The sequence below is a fragment of the Capricornis sumatraensis genome, chromosome 15 (assembly GCF_032405125.1).
Source record: "Capricornis sumatraensis isolate serow.1 chromosome 15, serow.2, whole genome shotgun sequence".
In the NCBI taxonomy this organism is placed as follows: domain Eukaryota; kingdom Metazoa; phylum Chordata; class Mammalia; order Artiodactyla; family Bovidae; genus Capricornis; species Capricornis sumatraensis.
In genome coordinates, this window is record NC_091083.1 from 24,598,432 (window position 1) to 24,619,345 (window position 20,914).

The 20,914-nt window shown below is 38.6% G+C and overlaps 1 protein-coding gene across 1 annotated transcript in view; it reads left to right on the forward strand.

Annotated features, from left to right (window-relative positions):
- The window catches only part of PLXDC2 (plexin domain containing 2), a 431,731-nt gene that overhangs the window by 215,763 nt on the left and 195,054 nt on the right, over nt 1-20,914 (forward strand). The gene's annotated exons all lie outside the window — the stretch shown is intronic.

A 20,914-nucleotide genomic window follows, 5' to 3' on the forward strand; every position in this document is an offset into this window, starting at 1 on the left:
CTCTGTAAAAATACTAGGAATAGGAAGAAAAATTAATTTTTTAATTTAAGCTCATTGAATATTTTCTTCAAAACCACTCTATTATACCATTCGTTGAAAAATTAAATGAGCCATTATCATTTGCTATTCAGACGATGATTTCTGGCAGGTTAGATAAAAGTTTTCATTCCTTCTATGTGATTTGATGGAATACTAGATATGAATGGAAGATGTTTGTTATCCAGATCTATAAATGTGTAGATGAGGTTGTCTTATTCAACACTGCTTAAGTCTCTTTTCATGGAAGTTAAGAAAACTTGTTTGTCAGGATTCTTTTGGTTGATAATAACTCAACTCAAGGTGTTTTAACAATACAGGAGATTTAATGATTCATCTAAGTGGTTGAACAAGTCTAGGAGCTGGCACACTTAGGTATACTGGTTAGGGATCTGGCTCTTTCTTTGCATTACGTAAGGGCTTATGGTTCTGTCCTTATCTGTGTTTGCTTTGGCTTCAGGCAAGGTTCCCCCTTGGTAAATTGGTGGCAGTAGTTCCAGGTCTCACACCTACACATCTGAACAATCAGAATCAGGGAAGTTATCTCCTCTCTACATAGTTCCCTGGATGTCTCACTAATTGGCCTTTCCTAGGTTATAGGCTTATCCTAAACAATCAGCCATTGTTGCCAGAAGTATGACATTTGTAGAAGAACTTGTGCCCAAAGTCAAGACAGGTACTCACCACTGAAAGCTTTCCCAGACAATGGGAAGGAGCTGAAGCACAACCACAAAGCTCGTTACTCTCCTAGAACCCGGGCCGTCCATGTCATCACCTTCTGGAAAGGAGGGCCAGAAAATCATTAAGATAGAAGCTCCTTTGATTTGCAGACTCTTATTCCTACTTCTTTCTTTGTACTTCCTTTTTTATTCTTCTCTGTTGCACTTTATCTTTAATCGTGGGTATACATGTAATTTGTATATGATACCTAGAGTTTAATTGGAGATTTTCCTAGGATTGATTTTTTTAATTTACTGTTAACATTTAATCACATTTCTCAAGATTTACACTTGGGGTCATATTTTTTCTTTTAGTCATGAAGCAAAATCTATTTAGAATATTGCTTACCATATTCCTTTCCTTTATGTAGGGATTAGGGTTAGGGTTAGTAACATATATATGGTACTTAAGAAAAGGTACATGGGATTCTTATTTAGACTGGATCTCAAGTATAATTATATTTTATATAATTAGCACTTAAATAATAAATGCATTAGATAAAATATATCCCAAATTTTATTATTCAAATCATAGACACTCTATTCACTAACCATTAATCTTACATATACCTGAGTGTTTTCAAATATGTTCTGTTTAGAGACTCCTCAAGTTGATAAGCCAAATTCAAATTACATTTTATGAGAAAATAAACCACAAAAAAACATAATTGTGTTTCAAATTAGTCAAGAATAATATGATTACTGAGTGTTCCTCAGCAAAAATGCCTTTTAAAGCATGTAAATATTCAATGAATGAGAAACAAGAAAAATAAAGGTTTTGTGACAGGTACCATATTGCTATCAACAGTGAAAATTCAAGTAAAAATGGAATTCACCAACCCACATTATAGGCAAGAGATGTATTATCTCAATTTCTCAGTCAGTTCAGTTCAGTTGCACAATGGTGTCCAACTCTTTGTGACTCTATGAACTATAGCACATCAGGCCTCCCTGTCCATCACCAACTCCCAAAGCTTGCTCAAACTCATGTCCATTAAGTCAGTGATGCCATCCAACCATCTTATCCTCTGTCTTCCCCTTTTCCTCCTGCCTTCAGTCTTTCTCAGCATCAGAATCTTTTCAAATGAGTCAGTTCTTCACATCAGGTGGCCAAAGTATTGGAGTTTCAGCTTTAGCATCAATCCTTCCAATGAATATCCAGGACTGATCTCCTTTAGGATGGACTGGTTGACTCTCCTTGCAGTCCAAGGGACTCTCAAGAGTCCTCTCCAGCACCACAGTTCAAAACCATCAATAACGTCATTGCTCAGGTTTCTTTACGGTCCAACTCTCACATCCATACATGACCACTGGAAGAACCACAGCTTTGACTAGACAGAACTTTGTTGGCAAAGTAATCTCTCTGCTTTTTAATATGCTTATCTAGATTTTTTAATATGCTGTCTAGAAAACTCAATTTCTACGACCATTCAATGAAAGCAGGGCCAAATCCTAGTTTAAAAGGAGAAGTTTGAATTTGTTGTCACTCATTAGTAATTATAGTTCACATTATTAGAAAAGACTAGTTCCAGAAAAACATCTATTTTGCTTTATTGACTATGCCAAAGCCTTTGACTGTGTGGATCACAACAAACTGTGGAAAATTCTTAAAGAGATGGGAATACCAGACCACCTGACCTACCTCCTGAGAAATCTGTATGCAGGTCAGGAAGCAACAGTTAGAACTGGATGTGGAACAACAGACTGGTTCCAAATCGGGAAAGGAGTATGTCAAGGCTGTATATTGTCACTCTTCTTATATGCAGAGAACATCAAGCAAAATGCCGGGCCAAGTGAAGCCCAAGCTGGAATCAAGATTGCCAGGAGAAATATCAATAACCTCAGATATGCAGATAACACCACTCTTATGGTAGAGAGCAAAGAACTAAAGAGCCTCTTGATTTAAGTGAAAGAGGAGAGTGTAAATGTTGGCTTAAAGCTCAGCATTCAGAAAACTAAGATCATGGCATCTTGTCCCATCACTTCATGGCAAATAGATGGGGAAACAATGGAAACAGTGACAGACTTTATTTTGGGGGGCTCCAAAACCACTGCAGATGGTGACTGCAGACAGAAATTAAAAGATGCTTCTCCTTGGAAGAAAAGGTATGACCAACCTAGACAGCATATTGAAAAACAGAGACATTACTTTACCAACAAAGGTCTGTCTAGTCAAAGCTATGGCTTTTCCAGTAGTCGTGTATGGATGTGAGAGTTTCTATAAAGAAAGCTGAGTGCAGAAGATTTGATGCTTTTGAACTGTGGTGCTGGAGAAGACTCTTGCGAGTCCCTTTGACTGCAAGGATATCCAACCAGCCCATCCTAAAGGAAATCAGTCCTGAATATTCATTGGAAGGACTGATGTTGAAGCTGAAACTCCAATACTTTGGCCACCCGATGTGAAGAACTGACTCACTGGAAAAGACCATGATGCTGGAAAAAATTGAAAGTGGGAGGAGAAGGGGACAACGGAGGATGAAATGGTTGGATGGCATCAGCAACGCAATGGACATGAGTTTGAGGCTCTGGGAGTTGATGATGGACAGGGAAGCATGCGGTGCTGCAGTTCATGGGGTCGCAAAGAGTGTGTGTGTGTGTGACTAGACTGTACTGAATTCCAAAAGTGACATTTTTTATTTAGGCAGCAGCAAATAGAAACCTAACATTACTGGTTTAGTAAAGACCATTGTACACAGATTGCTCATTAGCCTTTGTGTTTTGTTTTTATGTAACAGTTTATTCTAAAGAGGCTTATTACTTTTATATTTTAAAAATCTAATTCACTTACCTTGAAAGTGAAAGTGAAGTCACTCAGTTGTGTCTGACTTTTTGCGACCCCACGGACTGTAGCCTACCAGGCTTCTCCGTCCATTGGATTCTCCAGGCAAGAATACAGGAGTGGTTTGCCATTGCCTTCTCCAGGGTATCTTCCCAACCCAGGGATCAAACCCAGGTCTCTTGCATTGCAGGCAAATTCTTTACCCTTTGAGCCAACAGGGAAGCCCCACTTTCCTTAGAGGTTATTTAACTCATATACTCACACTTCTAATTCCAGTAGAATCATTTTTGTTTGATCTTTTATGAATTTTAGAAATAGCTCTGTTCTTTTTTTTGTTTCTTTTGGGGGCTGACTTTTTCTTCTTTATAATGAAACTCTATATAAAGTATTCCAGGCGGAGTGTGTGTGCTCAATTGTGTCTGACTCTTTGCAACCCCATGAACTGTAGCCCACCAGGCTCCTTTGTCCATGGGATTTCCCAGCCAAGAATACTAGAGTGGGGTGCTCTTTTCTCCTCCAGGGAAATCTCCCCGACCCGTGGGTTGAGCCCGTGTCACTTGAGTCTCCTGCATTGGCAGGCAGCTTTTTTACCCCTACCACCACCTGGGAAGCCCAAAACTCTATATGTAACTCTTTAAATTATGTAAGTTTGATGTTTAAATGATTTAAATGTTTCTCTTTTTAAAAGGGAATCAGAAGAAAGAAAAATATATTTTGATCCTAGGACAATAAAAGTATTAAAATTTTAACTGATGTGAAAAAAACATTGAATGTAGCACTAAACTCACCTGAAAAAGAAAAAAAAAATTGTTACAAGTAGATTCATCTTAGAGGTATTATTTTAAAATGCCGTCAGAATCAACACAAAGCTTATAACAAGAATGAAATATGATTACCTCTATCTTTGCTTGCCACAGTTCTGACACACTCTCAATTTTAGAGTAAAAATGGTGTTGAAACAACTCTAGGGAAAGGGCAAAATAAACTGATGAAATGGAGAAATTTCAAGCAGCCAAGGTCATAAGTAAACTATACTTTTTTATATTCTAAATTAGAAAGTAAAATGCTTTAGGCAAATTTAGCTAGTACTGAGTAGGTTCTGAATAAAAAATAAATGTTTCTCTTTTTTTCCTACCTTTATTGAGATGTAATTGATATGTAACATGGTGTAAGTTTAAGGAGTATAACATGCTGATTTGTTAGCATCATAGCTAATGCTAACATCTCCAACATGTCATACTATTACCATTACTATTTTAGTGGTGATAACTTCTAAGATCTACAGTCTTAGCAACTTTCAAGTTACTATATTGTTATTCAGTCAGTTAGCTGTGTCCAGCTCTTTGCAACCACATGGACTGCAGCACACCAGTATTCTCTATCCTTCACCATCACTTGGAGCTTGCTTAATCTTATGTCCATTGAGTCAGTGTTGCCATCCCACCGTCTCATCCTCTGTCATCTCCTTCTTCTCCTGCCTTCAATCTTTCCCAGTGTCAGGGTCTTTTCTGATGAGCCAGCTTTTTGCATCAGGTGGCCAAACTATTGCAGCTTCAGCATCAGTCCTTCCAATAAATATTCAGGATTGATTTCCTTTAGGATTGACTGGTTTGATCTCCTTTCAGTCCATGGGACTCTCTAGAGTCTTCTCCAACACTACAGTTCAAAAGCATCAATCCTTAGGCACTCAGCCTTCTTTATGGTCCAACTCTCACATCCATACATGACTACTAGAAAAGTTACTATATAGTTACTCTCAGTTCAGTTCAGTTCAGTCACTCAGTTGTGTCTGACTCTTTGTGACCGCATGGACTGCAGGACGCCAGGCCTCCCTATCCATCACCAACTCCCGGAGTTAACTCAAACTTATGTCCATCGAGTCAGTGATACCATCCAACCATCTCATCATCTGTAGTCCCCTTCTTCTCCCGCCTTCAATCTTTCTCAGCATCAGAGTCTTTTCCAGTGAGTCAATCCTTTACATAAGGTGGCCAAAGTATTGGAGTTTCAGCTTCAACATCAGTCCTTCCAATGAATATTCAGGACTGATTTCCTTTAGGATGGACTGGTTGGATCTCCTTGCAGTTCAAGGGACTCGCAAGAGTCTTCTCCAACACCACAGTTCAAAAGCATCAAATCTTCTGCGCTCAGCTTTCTTTGTAGTCCAACTCTCACATCCATGCATGACTACTGGAAAAACCATAGCCTTGACTAGATGGACCTTTTTTGGTTAAGTCATGTCTCTGCTTTTTAATATGCTATCTAGGTTGGCCATAGCTTTTCTTCTAAGGAGTAAGCATCTTTTAATTTCATGGCTACAATCACCATCTGCAGTGATTTTGGAGCCCCCAAAAATAAAGTCTGTCACTGTTTCCACTGTTTCCCCATCTATCTGCCATGAAGTGATGGGACTGGATACCACAATCTTAATTTTCTGAATGTTGAGCTTTAAGTCAACTTTTTCACTCTCCTCTTTCACTTTCATCAAAAGGCTCTTTAGTTCTTCTTTCTGCCAGAAGGGTGGTGTTATCTGCATATCTGAGGTTATTGATATTTCTCCTGGCAATCTTGATTCCAGCTTGGGCTTCCTCCAGCCCAGCGTTTCTCATGATGTACTCTGCATAGAGGTTAAACAAACAGGGTGACAATATACAGCCTTGACGTACTCCTTTCCTGATTTGGAACCAGTCTGTTCCGTGTCCAGTTCTAACTGTTGCTTCTTGACCTGCATATGGTTACTCTATACTACAGTATTTTTAGCTACAATCACCCATGCTGTGCATTAGATCCTCAAAACAAATCATGTTATTACTGGAAGTTTGTACTCTTTGACCAACATCTCCCCATTTTACCCCCTTCCAGCCCCTCATCACCACTATTCTCTGTTTCCATGAGTTTGGCTTTTGTAGATTCCACATATAAGTGATACCACAAGGTCTTCAATATATATCTTTCTCTTCCCGACATTTCACTTGGTACAATACCCTCAAAGTCTGTCTGTATTGTCTGTGTTCTTGATGTGCCTTATTTTCTATCATTACAGGAGGACACAGATCATAATTACTATATATCACGGATATATGGTCCATCTGATTCCGCCAGCCGGGATTTGTGGGTGAACATAGACCAAATGGAAAAGGACAAAGTGAAGATTCATGGAATACTGTCCAATACTCATCGGCAGGCTGCGGTGAGTGCTTTGACATTCTGAGTTTCCTTTTTTTTTCTGCTGTGAAAAAATTTTTGCTTTACCTGGCATACTGACATTGTTTGTTGTGATCACTGTTCGAGTATATTTAGTTCTTCATTTGCAGCTAGGCTACTGATTACAGATATGATGTTGTAGAATATGATAAAGAATTATTTTGAGAAGCCAGTATTAATTTAACCATTAGTTAATTGATTGTCCACTGATTTCTCCAGTAAGTAGCATGAGTTTCATATTTATTCAAAGTTGAGGTTTATCTTGATACTTTTCAGTTTTCTTATAATCCGTGCATTTAGACAACATTTTTAATACAATTACATTAATTCACAATCTTCTATTTTATGAGTTTATTACTCTTGGTCTGAAGATGATTTAACTAGACACATTCATGATTCAAATCACACGTGTAGACTAAATTACATGTGGTAAGCAGAGAAGTTTAATATAAAAGGAAATAATTAATTAAATCTAGAAGGCTCCAAAGGAGAAGGCAATGGCAACCCACGCCAGTACTCTGGCCTGGAAAATCCCATGGACGGAGGAGCCTGGTAGGCTGCAGTCCATGGGGTCGCAGAGGGTCGGACATGACTGACCGACTTCCCTTTCACTTTTCACTTTCATGCACTGGAGAAGGAAATGGCAACCCACTCCAGTGCTCTTGCCTGGAGAATCCCAGGGATGGGGGAGCCTGGTAGGCTGCCGTCTATGGGGTCACACAGAGTTGGACACGACTGAAGCGACTTAGCAGCAGCAGCAGCCCTTAGCTTACATGGTCACTGATACCGTGTTAAGTGTCAGGTTGAATGCTTACGTGGATTAGCTTTTATAAAAAGTTTTATTTCTTTGTTTGTGGCTCTGCTGGGTTTTTGTTTCTGTGCAAGGGCTTTTCTCTAGTTGTGGAGAGCTGGGGCGACTCCCGAGGCGTGGGGTGAAGGCTTCTCATTGCAGTGGCTTCTCTCGTTGCAGAGCACAGACTCTTGAGCGGGGGCTTAGTAATTGTGGCACATGGGTTTTGATGCCTTGAGGCATGGGGCATCTTCCTGGACCAGGGATCAAACTCATGTCCCTGTCTTGGCAGGCAGATTCTTAACCACTGAACCACTGAGGAAGCCCAGCTTTTCAGTTTTCACAACAGTTCTAAATTTAAATATCACTTACCATCTAGGTATTGCAGATACGAGAACTTAACCTTGGAATAACCAGCCTCTCTAAGGTTCTCATGCTAGTAAGTGGTGTGACTCAGGTACGAACCTAGGCAGTCAGTCCCTCGCTCAAAATGTATGTGTAAAAGTTACCACTCTTGGTTCTCAGAATATTCTTTGATAATCATTTTGTCAAAGATGATTCCTGATTTAACATTTCAAAAGTTATTTAGTTTCATTGCCACTGATTACAGTGGTGATCTTACTATCATGAAGCAATGTCCTGTTCAGTTTAGAAAGATGTGCCGTGAAAACAAAATAACTTTAACTTTTCAAGTGCAATTGCCAGATATTATTGACACAAAGATAGAACTAATAGAGTAATGGCTGATCTGATTTAAAGAGGCATTGATATGATAAGTATAAGATATCAAAAATGTTGGCCAACAGCCTTCATTGTGTATATGTAGATGTTCCTATATCAGGAGATCACCTTCTAACAGTTAAAGTGGAAATTAATTGTATCATGATGCTTCATTGAAGTTCAGAAGCAGATGAAGTAGCCACCTCCCCTTGCTGAATTACATCATTCCTTTTCCTTTGCATATTCAAGCAGTCTCAGAGAAGATGACGGATTCAGAAATGACTCACCATCTGGCTTAGAACAGATCTTCAAAAGAAGAGACAATGAGAAAGACTGGATTAAGACCATGATTTTCAGGAATGTATTGCATTTGACAATCTTCCCACTATATCACAGTCCCTAATAATATAATATATACTTTATAAGAGTTTGAACATTGGCATATCCTCATGGAGATTCCAGAATATGACCTAGTTCTTTGTCTGTAAGCAAAGGAAGAAGTTTGTCAGTTAAAACGCTAGCTGATTTCTTCTTAGACTTTCTCATATGTTCTCCCACTGGGGCGGTAGTTCTTGTGTCCTGTCTTTCCTTAAAGAAGATTTCTTTTTCTCTTTGGAATAGAGTCTGGTTGCCTTGTAACAACTTTCTGATAGTTTCAAGAAAAAATATGATGATATAAAGATCTGTTTTTTTCTTACTGTGATTATGAGAGTGACATTGTTGGTTTGAACACCAAAGATTGGCTAAAACACAAATGGACTCGAGCTTGAGCTTGAAACTTATCTGGTGCTCCATGCATTGATTTTTAAATATATGTCATTGATAGAAACCTTTATTTTAGTTACTGTGCCATTGGTTTTCCATGAAAATCTAAACCATTGTCAAGAATTTCTTCCTGCTAGAAATTAGTCCTGAATCCACTTACCCTATCACCACCAACAGAACATACACACCCACACCCACACACACACACACAAGCATTCACATCCAGGTACATATTAATAAACGCAGTTTATAACAATAAAGTTGATAATATCATTTTTTTCCAGGAAAATTTGCCATTTAGACTTTTTCATTTGAATAGTTTAATATCTTGGAACTTACAAATTTTCTAACTAGAATATTTTATAAAAGTTCCCTACATTCTTTCTTTCAGAAGTATGATTGTTACATATTTGTTTGAAGATTTCCAAATTGTAGAAAACGATCCATGTTTCACTATTTCTTCCATTGACCTGCTCATCTTCCCAATCCTGCCTTGTTCTCTCGCTCCCTCTCTATTATGCCAGCCTTGAAGTAGAACCAGGTTTTAGAGGTGATGACAGAATTGCAGTCTTAAGGTAGTGTTATGGCCAGGGACTCAGCGATGCCCACATACAGCCTCTTCCCCACCCCTCTCGACACACACAACACAGACACTCAGCTACAGCTACTCTGCCCTTTGTGATATAATTGAGAGGCTTAACCCCGAGGGAAAACAGCAAATGCGAAACTGATCCACTTCATAGATTAGGTTCCTGATATAATCATCAAAATCCTTGATGCAGAGCTTTCTGGTGGACTTCCCAAGTGGTGCTAGTGGAAAAGAACCTGCCTGCCAATTCAGGAGAAGTAAGAGATGCAGGTTCGATCCTGGGGTGGGGAAGATTCCCCTGGAGAAGGGAATGGCAACCCACTCCTGTGTTCTTGCCTGGAGGATCCTGTGGACAGCAGAGCCTGCAGGCTACAGTCCAGGGGGTCACAAAGATGGGCACAACTGAAATGACGTAGCACGCAGGCCCCCTCTGGTAGTTTGGCTGGAAACAGGACTTCCGTTTAACCTCTAAGGGAAGAGGGGACTTTCTTAAGTCTTAACACCAAATGATGAAGTTTGCATACCCAGGGCATCCTTTCTGTCAGCCAGTTAGACAAAAGAAGAGAACAGAAAAATCTAGCCTAGGGGAGACTCAAGGGCCAGCTGGTTAACTAACCAGCCCTAGGCAAAGAGAAAGGAAGTCAGAGAGCTGGAAACTGGGAAGGCTGTCCTTCCCAACTTCCTCCCAGTAGGTCACAGGAAGACACAGGAGTGTCTGACCTGGAAACATAACTTTTCAAATAATATTATCCCCTTCACCATTATCATTTATAAATGTGGTCTGAATGGTATTTTGGGATCTTGGGTTAATTTTCTAGAAAAGGAGGAATGTTGGACATAGAGTGACAGTTGTCTCTTTTCTCCCATCCACAATACTATTATGCTATCAGAGTAAAACTTATCATTTTATTCACATTCTTCACGTGTCAAAACACCCTGCTTTCTCTTTCCTTTAATAATGTAAGCTAAAATGATTAGTATTTATACTATATATATATATGTAGTAATTTGATTACATGTTCCTTCAATTTCCCCTTTGTCCTTTTTTGTTTAAATATCCCCATTGTCCTTTTTGAGTTAAATAACATTTCTTAAATCATATTTGCAGTAAAAACAGATGTTAAAACCTAGCTTTACAGTTGGACACATTAAAGGAAGAAACATGTCTTCAAACAGTAGTTAAAGGAAAGCAAAAAATTGGAATAAGTCCCTATCACATGACAAGCAATGAGTCAAGCACCTTACCTTCAAATAGTGGTACTTATTTGGGTTTTTTGTTCCTTAATTCAAAGTCCATAGTTATTAGGTCGCAAACCTAGAACTTTCTGACTACAAACCTGGGAACCAGTTGAAATTTATTCTTCTTTCTTTTTTTTTAAATTTCTATGAGACCTTCAAATGCCACCATTTTGAGCTTTTCTTCTGTACTTCTCAATCCATATAATTTAATTTATTGCTGGACACAGTTTGATTCAACAACCAAATTAGAATTCATTTGTCTTTTGAAACCACAGTTTATGAAGTTCTGATTCGCAACTTCTACAGAGGCACCATTGTCCCAGTGGAAGGAGTCTGGGGTTACAGACGTTATGAGACCTTGACTCCAAAACTCATTTTCTTAGATTCGGGCCTCTTTGGACATCAATATTATAACCTAGAACAAAGGGGAAAGTGCCTGCTTTGACTCCCCTCCAGTGTTATTTCAAGAATAAAAGTGAAATAACTATGAAAGGACACTGAAAACGTCAAATAACAATGAGGCAGTAATGAAGCATTGTTGTTTGAGTCCTAATTCTTCACAACAAAACAGATTAACCTCTAAATATGTTAATTCCTAGGCAATCTCTCAGAATCTTTTCTATAGATAGATATGTACCTATATATTTATATCTATATATCTTTAAATAATTTTTGGGGGGCCAAGAAATTGCCAGTGTGCTTTTTGTTAGACATAAACATACCCTGCCTTAAAAAAGTTTTTTTAAACTATTTTTCTACGTATTAGTAAGAAGATTGATTCCTTATATAAGAAACACTAGCAAAATGAAATGAATTGTTGCTCTCCTGTCTACCATAAAGCTGGTAAAGTTTTTGATGAGACTGGTACAGTTTTGATGGTAGGCTGTTTTAAAATTTAAAAAATTCGATTATTCTCTGTGGGGATCTTCAGACTACTCAAATACATTCCGAAACCTTCACTAAACAAAAATTAGGCTTTCTGGAGGTATTTTCTTTTTCCCCAGAAAAATAACAGCATTTTGACTAGCAGTTCCATTGGTCTTAAATTTGCATAATGTTGATGTTGGGAGAACTACATTCGGACGCTTGTGGTGACTTTAGTCAATTGTTTTCATATATTGCAGAATTTTATTTTCTCCTGTGCTTTAGAAAATCTGTTGATAAGTGATTACTTTTCTAAACTATTAACTCAAAAGGCAACTTAATGTGCTCTCTCTATCGGGCTATTATCTGGACCACACATTTTTTGTCTGCATCCTATTCACAGTGTCTAACAATAAGTTGCTTTTATTTTTATTTTGACTATTAAATAAACTTGCTGCATTCTCTCTTGTGAGTTGTTTCAAGTAAGGCATACATCTGGAGGAGGAAATGGCAACCCGCTCCTGTATTCTTGTCTAGGAAATTCCATGGGCAGAGGAGCTTTGCAGGCTACAGTCCATGGCATTGCAAAAGAGTCGAACATGACTGAGCACACAGGCACAAGACACAGTTCATCAACCTGTCCTTACTTGTCTTCATTCCTGGTGTTTTTCTCTAGTTTAATAACAGACTAGGATAAGCTGTGTCTGTACAACTGTTTCTCTAACTTAATTTTTGTTTAATTAATTCACTTTCCTATTAATATCATCATATTAAAATTATAAATTTTGAGAACAATCATCTGTCCTGAAGAAAGTATTATTTGAAGGCCTTTTATGGAAAAGAAAGGCTGTTTTTTCCCCCATTCCACAAAACCAACCTGAGATCAGAGTAACTGAATTCCTCTGCATGCCATGCAGGTGAGCTGGTCTGCTTGTCCCAAAGCCAGTGGACATGGAAGGATCTAGTCCCTCTTCCACAGATGGTGTTAATGACTCAGGTTAAACATTCCCATCTAGTATTTTAGTCATGTGAAGGGACTTTGGAAATTCTTGAAGATAGTGGCCAATTTTTATACATATTCCTAACCTTTGTTTTCCAAAGCAAGAACATACCTTCTTTTTAAAATTCACCCTCGAGTTCATCATATTTCAGTTTATTTTCATCCCATTTCTCCATGTTATGTCTTTAGTAGAGGACAGGCACCATTCTTTTCATAAATTTAGAGTCATAGGAAGTAATCATACATTCGCTGTTGCCAGTGATGACTGTAAAATAAATCTAGATAAATAGCTATCTACTCAACTTTTTAAAGTCACAAGTGAGGCAAATACTTGAAGGTTTCACATTAATCTTCTATAATTAGGGGCTGCTAAAGTGGGATCCCACAGTCAGGCAGCTGTGTCTCAGGTGGAATAAATAACTCCATTTACTCCTATTTTTCATCACAGATTGTCTTATCAGACCCATTTTTAATCATCCTTTCCGATCTCTCTAGACCCCATGAAGACTTAACAAGGGTTAATTTTAGATAATATGAGTGTAAAACATATTGTCATCCTGAAGTTATTAAATGATAAAGCTTCCACAGGACTCTCTTCAAGGAAAACATTTTGTAGCACAGAAAAGTTAGCAAAATATAGATGGAATATAATGTCCCCTAAGAGTAAATACAACTAAAAGCAGATAGGTAAAAGTCTTGTGGAAAATCTTAAATTGTAGAAGATAAAAGACTTAAGACATTTTGGAATTGAAATTTTCTGAACAAGTTAATATTCTAGTATCCTTTAAAAGTATTTTTTTGTGTCTGTTTTCAGTAACTTTATTTTTGTCCATTTCTTCTTACTAAATTATAGCCTATGACTTAGGTGGATGATTACTTTAGGTGAAATAGTCAAGGTCTCACATTGTTTGTTTATAAGTTGGCCTCCCATCTGAACATGTGTTGTGCCTGAAATTCCAGCCCCAGAATGTAGGTCTCATCCTTTCTTCACTGAAGGTGTTCTGTTCCTATGCCAATGGGACCAGAAATAGAACACTTTTAGTCACTCTCAATGAGTGATAAATTGCAAGGAATTTCTTGTTATTCAGCCAGTGTCTGACACAAAATGTCAAGTAAGGTTCACTCCTGATACTCAGGCTGAGTTTAGCTACCTGAGTCCTGATCCCTGCAGGACCAGCTGTAGACATGGGTAGGGTGGATAAAGGAGCAGCTCTGGGAAGCTGTGTTGTGAGGCATCAATTTACTTATTTAGCTTTTGAAAAATCCAAAAGTTGGCCACTGTGGCAAAATGTTAAAAAACAGTGAATCTGCTTAAAAGATATAGGAGACTCTTTGGATTATTGTAAATTTCATTTGAATTTATTTCCACATAAAAAGTTTAAAAAAAATAAATAAATAAAAAGGGGATGTTAGTGGAGGAGGATGAAGAGTTAAAATTGGACCTGTCCTAAATTTTCATTTCAACCTGGGGTCAAGTTTTGAATGATTTAGTCACCTTTCTGCTGAGATTTGCCTGCACTGAATTCCAAATCCTAATACCCTGCCTGATGTGCATAGAAACCAATACTGTGACACAGGTTTTTGAGAAAGAAAAGGGCTTTATTGCGAGGTTGACCTGCAGGGAGACAGGCAAGGCTCAAATCTGTCTCTCAGATTCAAGGTTGGGGCGAAATTTAAGAGGTCAGGGTGATTTCAAACTTGGAAGCTGATTGGCTAGTCTCTAGTTACTGTGCTGCTGGAAGCTGACGGACTTCTCACTTTGTAAAGGGCTCCAGTGGCAACTTAGCAGTTCTTTGAGATCCATAGATTGACGTTTCTTGGTTCAGGGTCAGTCTGGAGACGCAGGTTCCTATCTTGCACATGCGCACTGCTGTTTCTGTAAAGTAACCCAGGTTTTGATTATTCAACAGCCTGATTTTAGGGAGCAAAACCAGTTTCAGCTGGTCAGTGTTTCAGCTTGATAGAGTGTATAAGCATGTCGATTTAGAAACAGGCTGCCTGCATGAGAGTCTCCACTTCTGCCAGCTGAAAGCTGGGTAACTTAAAGTGCTTTTACTTTATGTTAATCATTTCCCTCAGCTGTAAAACGGGCATGATGACAGTACCTACTTTCTAAGATTTTCACTAGAATGGAATGATTTATTAATAACGTTTGTACTATGCTTAATCCGTGGCTGCTCTAGATGACTGTTAGTATTGATACTAATCACTGTCATACAGACATTTTAACTCTAAAACAATCATTTTCCAGTGGCAGGAAAGAAGGGAGGACAGATTATGCTCCACTGAGACAAGCAAGGGCATTTTCAAACTGTCCAGGATAAACTCATAGGAATACATTTCCTGTCCTGCCCTGTTTGAGGGTCACTGGTCAAGAAAGTAGCCACCATGTCCTTGTCCTTAGGTGTACTGAGGCTGCAAAGAGCTTTTGCAAATCATTACTTTAAAGGTGCTCCGCTAGGAGGTATCCCTATCCTTTCCTGCCTTAAATGGAAAATTTCAGGTCAGATGAGCGCTAACAGGCAAAGTGAGATGATGTTATCCAGAATCAGGTCTATTTATCCTTTTAACCCATTTCACGCTTGTCAAAGCTTCCTTACAGCACTTTAGAGTTTCAAAGACCATTTATATGACACAAAATCTTGACTTTCCAAGTGGGGCAATCTCAGGAGCACTGGGAGCTTGTTAGAAATGCAGAATTTTACTTCCCTCCCCCCACCCCCGACTATCTGCAACGGAGTCTATTTTTAACAAGAATCCTAAGTGATTGCCATGAATACTCAGGTTGGAGAAGCCTGGTAGAATTACTGCCTTGTTCTCAGAGCTGTGTGGAAAATCCAGATGTGACCTCTGGGTCTCCCCTCACCCACCGACCCTCCCAGGGCTCCTTTATAAATCCTGTTTTTTCTTACCCGCTGTGCCCTTAAATAGACTTATGCTCTGCACTCTCCCTGAATGGTAAACAGTCACATAATTAATTTGAATAATTCTCAAAACGTGCAAGTATAGGCAGGTAACCATAAGCCAAGTGTTCCTGGGAACCATGAAGTGTAAGAAATCAAAAGATATGATGTTCACCTAATCTCAAGTTCATATGAACAAGCAATGGGTAACTGCAAAATGTTTATATGTTATTTTCTAATTTACATGTAGCCCCATGCAGTGTCATTCAATATGCAGGGTTAATTAAGTTCTCGGTTACAAAAAAGTGCTGAAGCAGTTAGAATTTCTAACCCAGAAAATCAATTCGATTGACAGGCTTTATTTCTGAAAGGAGCCACTCCCTTGCCTGTATATTTGCATATTGATTAGCCCCTTTTCCTGAACAATTTGATCTTTTAATTAGGTTTCCAGTGTTTTCAGTCACTGGATTAACGACCCGTATCCTGTTCACTCCCCTGCAAGAGTGAGAGTTTGTTTAAATTCCATTTTGTAAAAATTCCACATGGTAAAAGTGGCGTGAAGCATCCTGCCCACTGCAGCTATTTTATTTCTGGCAAATACTCAGCTCGTTTATGGCCTAGAAGCAGGATCTTACTTTAGAATATATCAAAAGAAGCTTGCATTGCTTCTTTGGCAATGCCACATGGAAATGCCTCTCCATAGTACATTTTCTCTCTTTGGTAGTTACCTGCTGTAGAAACTTGTTAATTTAAATTTTTCTATCTGTATCTACATACATATACATGTATACCAACTTGAAAAGTGTTAGTTGCTCAGTCATATCTGACTCTTTGTGACCCCATGGACTCTAGTCCTCCATGCTCCTCTGTCCCTGGAATTCTCCAGGCAAGAATATTGGAGTGGGTAGCCATTCCCTTCTCCAAGGATCATCCAGATCCAGGGATCAAACTGGATCTCCCGGATTGCAGGCAGATTCTTTACCATCTGAGCCACCTATTCATATCTTGCAGTTTATGCTACTTTTATAAGTGAATATTTGTTAAACAGGTGAATAAACCAGTGAAAAGTCATTACCATTGACAATTATAAAATAAATAAATAAATGTTGTGTAAGCTTAGAAAACAGGCCCTTGGATCTATCCTTGGCAGATAAGAAATGGAAGCATCTAATCCTCAAATGTGCAAAATGGGTAGTTCAGGCTGTTCCCATCATCCAGTGAGAAGAAACCACCATGTTGCCATCAGACCTCAATGGTGTGCAGCTCACGAAGGCTCCTTCCAGCCCAGCACTGCTAGTCTAGTCCCTGTGATTTCATCAGAGAAGACTGCCCTGTACCTTCCTCAGATTTTCTTTTTGTGTGTGTGGCTTTAGCCTCAGGCATCTGGGGGCTTTCTATTTCCACTGTTATTAAATTTTAAAGAAAATTAAGTTATGTTTACGGAGAACAAAAACATCAGTCACTGACAATGTTAAGAGTGCCAGGTAGAAAATGGCTCTAGAAGATGTGATAATAGGTAGGAAAAGGATCACCTAGTATAAGGGAGAGAGAATGCTGTCCTGTAGTAGGCAAGATTTAGGAGTTTGGAGTCAAGCACATTTGGATTGAAATCCTGGCTCTGCTGCTTCTAGTGGTTTGAACTTATTAGTTTTCCTTTCTTATAAAGTTTGATCAAGGAGATCAAATCAGTCAGTCCTAAAGGAAATCAATCTTGAATATTCATTGGAAGAATTGATTCTGAAGCTTCGATACTTTGCCCACCTGATACGAAGAGCCAATTCATTGGAAACGACCCTAATGCTGGGCAAGACTGAGGGCAGGAGGAGAAGGGGATGACAGAGGATGAGAGGGTTGGATGGTATCACCAACTCAATGGTCATGAGTTTGGGCAAGCTCTGGGAGATTGTGAAGGGAAACCTGGAGTGCTGCAATCCATGGGGTCACAAAGAGTCACATATTACTGAGCGACTGAACGACTTGTAAGGTTTTATTTTGAAACAATTTCCGGCTTATAAATAAACTTGGAAAAATTACTGAAGAGTTCCCATATAGCTTTCAACAAGCAGCCCCAAGTAGTAACACTTTATATACTCATAGTACAATTTCCAACACCAAGAAATTGCCATTAGTGTGATACTCTTAACTAATCTATATGCTATATTCACCTTTTGTGAACTGTCCTCAAACCACCCTTATTCCTATCTGGAATCCAATATAGGACCCACATTGCGTTTATCTGTCAAACCTCCTAGTCGCACCTCCTCCAATCTATGACACATTTTCTGTCTTTATCTTTCATGAACTTGACATTTTGAAGGGTCTTTACCAGTCTCTGTACAGTGATCTTGATTTGAGGTTTGTCTACTGCTTCTTCATGGTTAAATATGGGTCTCTATTTTTGGCAAGAATACTAGGGGAGGAACTTCCCTGGCAGTCCAGTGGTTAACATGCAGACTTTCATTGCCCAGGACCAGGGATCCATCTCTGGTGGGGAACTAAGATCCCACAAGATACACAGTGTGGAAGAAAAAAAAAAAAAAGAAAGAATACCCAGGGAATGGTATTTTGTCCATGATCATGCATACATCAGGAGGTACCTGATGTCATCACGGCTCATTACCAGCGATGTTAACTTTGATCACCTGCTTAAAGTGATGTCTGCCAGATTTTGTTTCTTTACTGTAAACTTACTATTTTTCCTTTTCTAATTACTAAGTATCTTTGGGGGAGATACTCTGTGCATACAAAACATCTTCTTTCTTATCACACTCTCACCTAGTTTTAGCATTCATACTTGCTTAATGCAGACAAAATACTTAGAATAATGTTTGATATTATTACAAAATAATAAAACACCGGTAAATACACTAGTTGTGATCATTTCAATATAACAAAAATGAAGCCATCATAATGTTTCTGTGAAACATAATATCTAATTGTGATTTGATTCTATTACAAAAGCAATTTGCCTCGATTGCTATTAGAAACAACATATATCAAATCTTTTCCATTTCCTTATTAGAAATCAGATAAGAAGCTGTTATTTAGGAAACTAGTTTTGAGGAACTTTTGCTATGCTAAACCCTTCAGGTACATAATACAATGTTAACCATCATTGACTCCATTGACTCCGTGCTTATGAAGGTCCAGGTGTCATTTGGTCATTTATTCAGGTATTTTGGATGAAAGCCAGTATCATTAGAAATAGCCATGTAAATAAAACAACATGTATTTTTTTCTTTAAATTTTCAACTCCTCCCAAAGTTATTAATATAATACTTAATAATATTTGGCCTCTTGAGAAATCTGTATGCAGGTCAGGAAGCAACAGTTAGAACTGGACATGAAACAACAGACTGGTTCCAAATAGGAAAAGGAGTACATCAAGGCTGTATATTGTCACCCTACTTATTTAGCTTATATGCAGAGTACATCGTGAGAAATGCTGGGCTGAAAGAAGCACAAGCTGGAATCAAGATTGTGGAGAGAAATATCAATAACCTCAGATATGCAGATGACACCACCCTTATGGCAGAAAGTGAAGAGGAGCTAAAAAGCCTCTTGATGAAAGTGAAAGAGGAGAATGAAAAAGTTGGCTTAAAGCTCAACATTCAGAAAACGAAGATCATGGCATCTGGTCCCATCACTTCATGGGAAATAGATGGGGAAACAGTAGAAACAGTGTCAGAGTTTATTTGTGGGGGCTCCAAAATCACTGCAGATGGTGACTGCAGCCATGAAATTCAAAGACGCTTACTCCTTGGAAGAAAAGTTATGACCAACCTAGATAGTATATTCAAAAGCAGAGACATTACTTTGCCGACTAAGGTCCATCTAGTCAAGGCTATGGTTTTTCCTCTGGTCATGTATGGATGTGAGAGTTGGACTGTGAAGAAGGCTGAGCGCCGAAGAATTGATGCATTTGACCTGTGGTGTTGGAGAAGACTCTTGAGGGTCCCTTGGACTGCAAGGAGATCCAACCAGTCCATTCTGAAGGAGATCAGCCCTGGGATTTCTTTGGAAGGAATGATGCTAAAGCTGAAGCTCCAGTACTTTGGCCACCTCATGCGAAGAGTTGACTCATTGGAAAAGACTGATGCTGGGAGGGATTGGGGGCAGGAGGAGAAGGGGACGACAGAGGATGAGATGGCTGGATGGCATCACAGACTCGATGGAGGTGAGTCTGAGTGAACTCCAGGAGACGGTGATGGACAGGGAGGCCTGGTGTGCTGCGATTCATGGGGTTGCAAAGAGTCAGACATGACTGAGCGACTGAACTGAACTGAACTGAATATTTGGCATCAACTATTAATAATACTTGGCATCAATAAACAAACTGAAAATGCTATGACTCCAATTTACTTGGCCTAATTTTTTGCAAAAATTAATGCAAATCTCACTTGGTCAATCATCACCATCATCATCCTGCCTATTTAATAGCTTCAAGATACAAACACGTGCCCTACAAACATGAAATTATTTGAATTATTAAAAATAGCATGTTCAAATACATGTAGAGAAATTAACGATTAACCCATGAATTTATTCTTTTATTTTTAAAATTTATTTATTTTAATTGAAGGCTAATTACTTTACAATATTGTATTGGTTCTGCCACACATCAACATGAATCCGCCACGGGCTTATTTATTCTTAAATAAATGGACACCGCCTATAGTCACTGGACTCATTGTTGTCATGAACTTGTTAGATCAGCAGTTACTAAAAGCTTGTTATTGTTGTTTAGTCGCTAAGTTCTGTCCAACTCTTCTGTGACCCTATGGACTGTAGCCTGCCAGGCTTCATGGGATTTCCCAGGCAAGAATACTGCAGTGGGTTACCATTTCCTTCTCCACTAAAAGATTAGTTATTACTAATTTTTTCCCCCACAGGCTGCTGATTTTTCCCCATCAGGATTATACCTTATAAAGATGAAATGGAGGCTAGGGAACCATGGGAGTGTAACTTTGCTCCTGTAAACAAGAAGCTGTCTTAAAACAAAAGGCATTTTTTATGAGTGACTTTCTCAATGGTTTTTAGGATTATAAATGCATCCACTTCCGATTCTTTAACTCTTAGTAGGGGGTTTCTGTCTTCAAGGTCTTGAAAGCATTGATTAATTAATTTATCTTTGTAATTCTACTGAGAATTAGGCAAACAAGTAAAACTGGAGCAGTGTTTACATAGGATTATAATTCTTGTGTTATTAAAAAAAGGATTAGCAGAGATCATAATAATTAGAACCCAGAGGGCAACAAGCATAAGAAAAATATGTAACAGAGGCAATAAGAGATGTAGACGTGCTT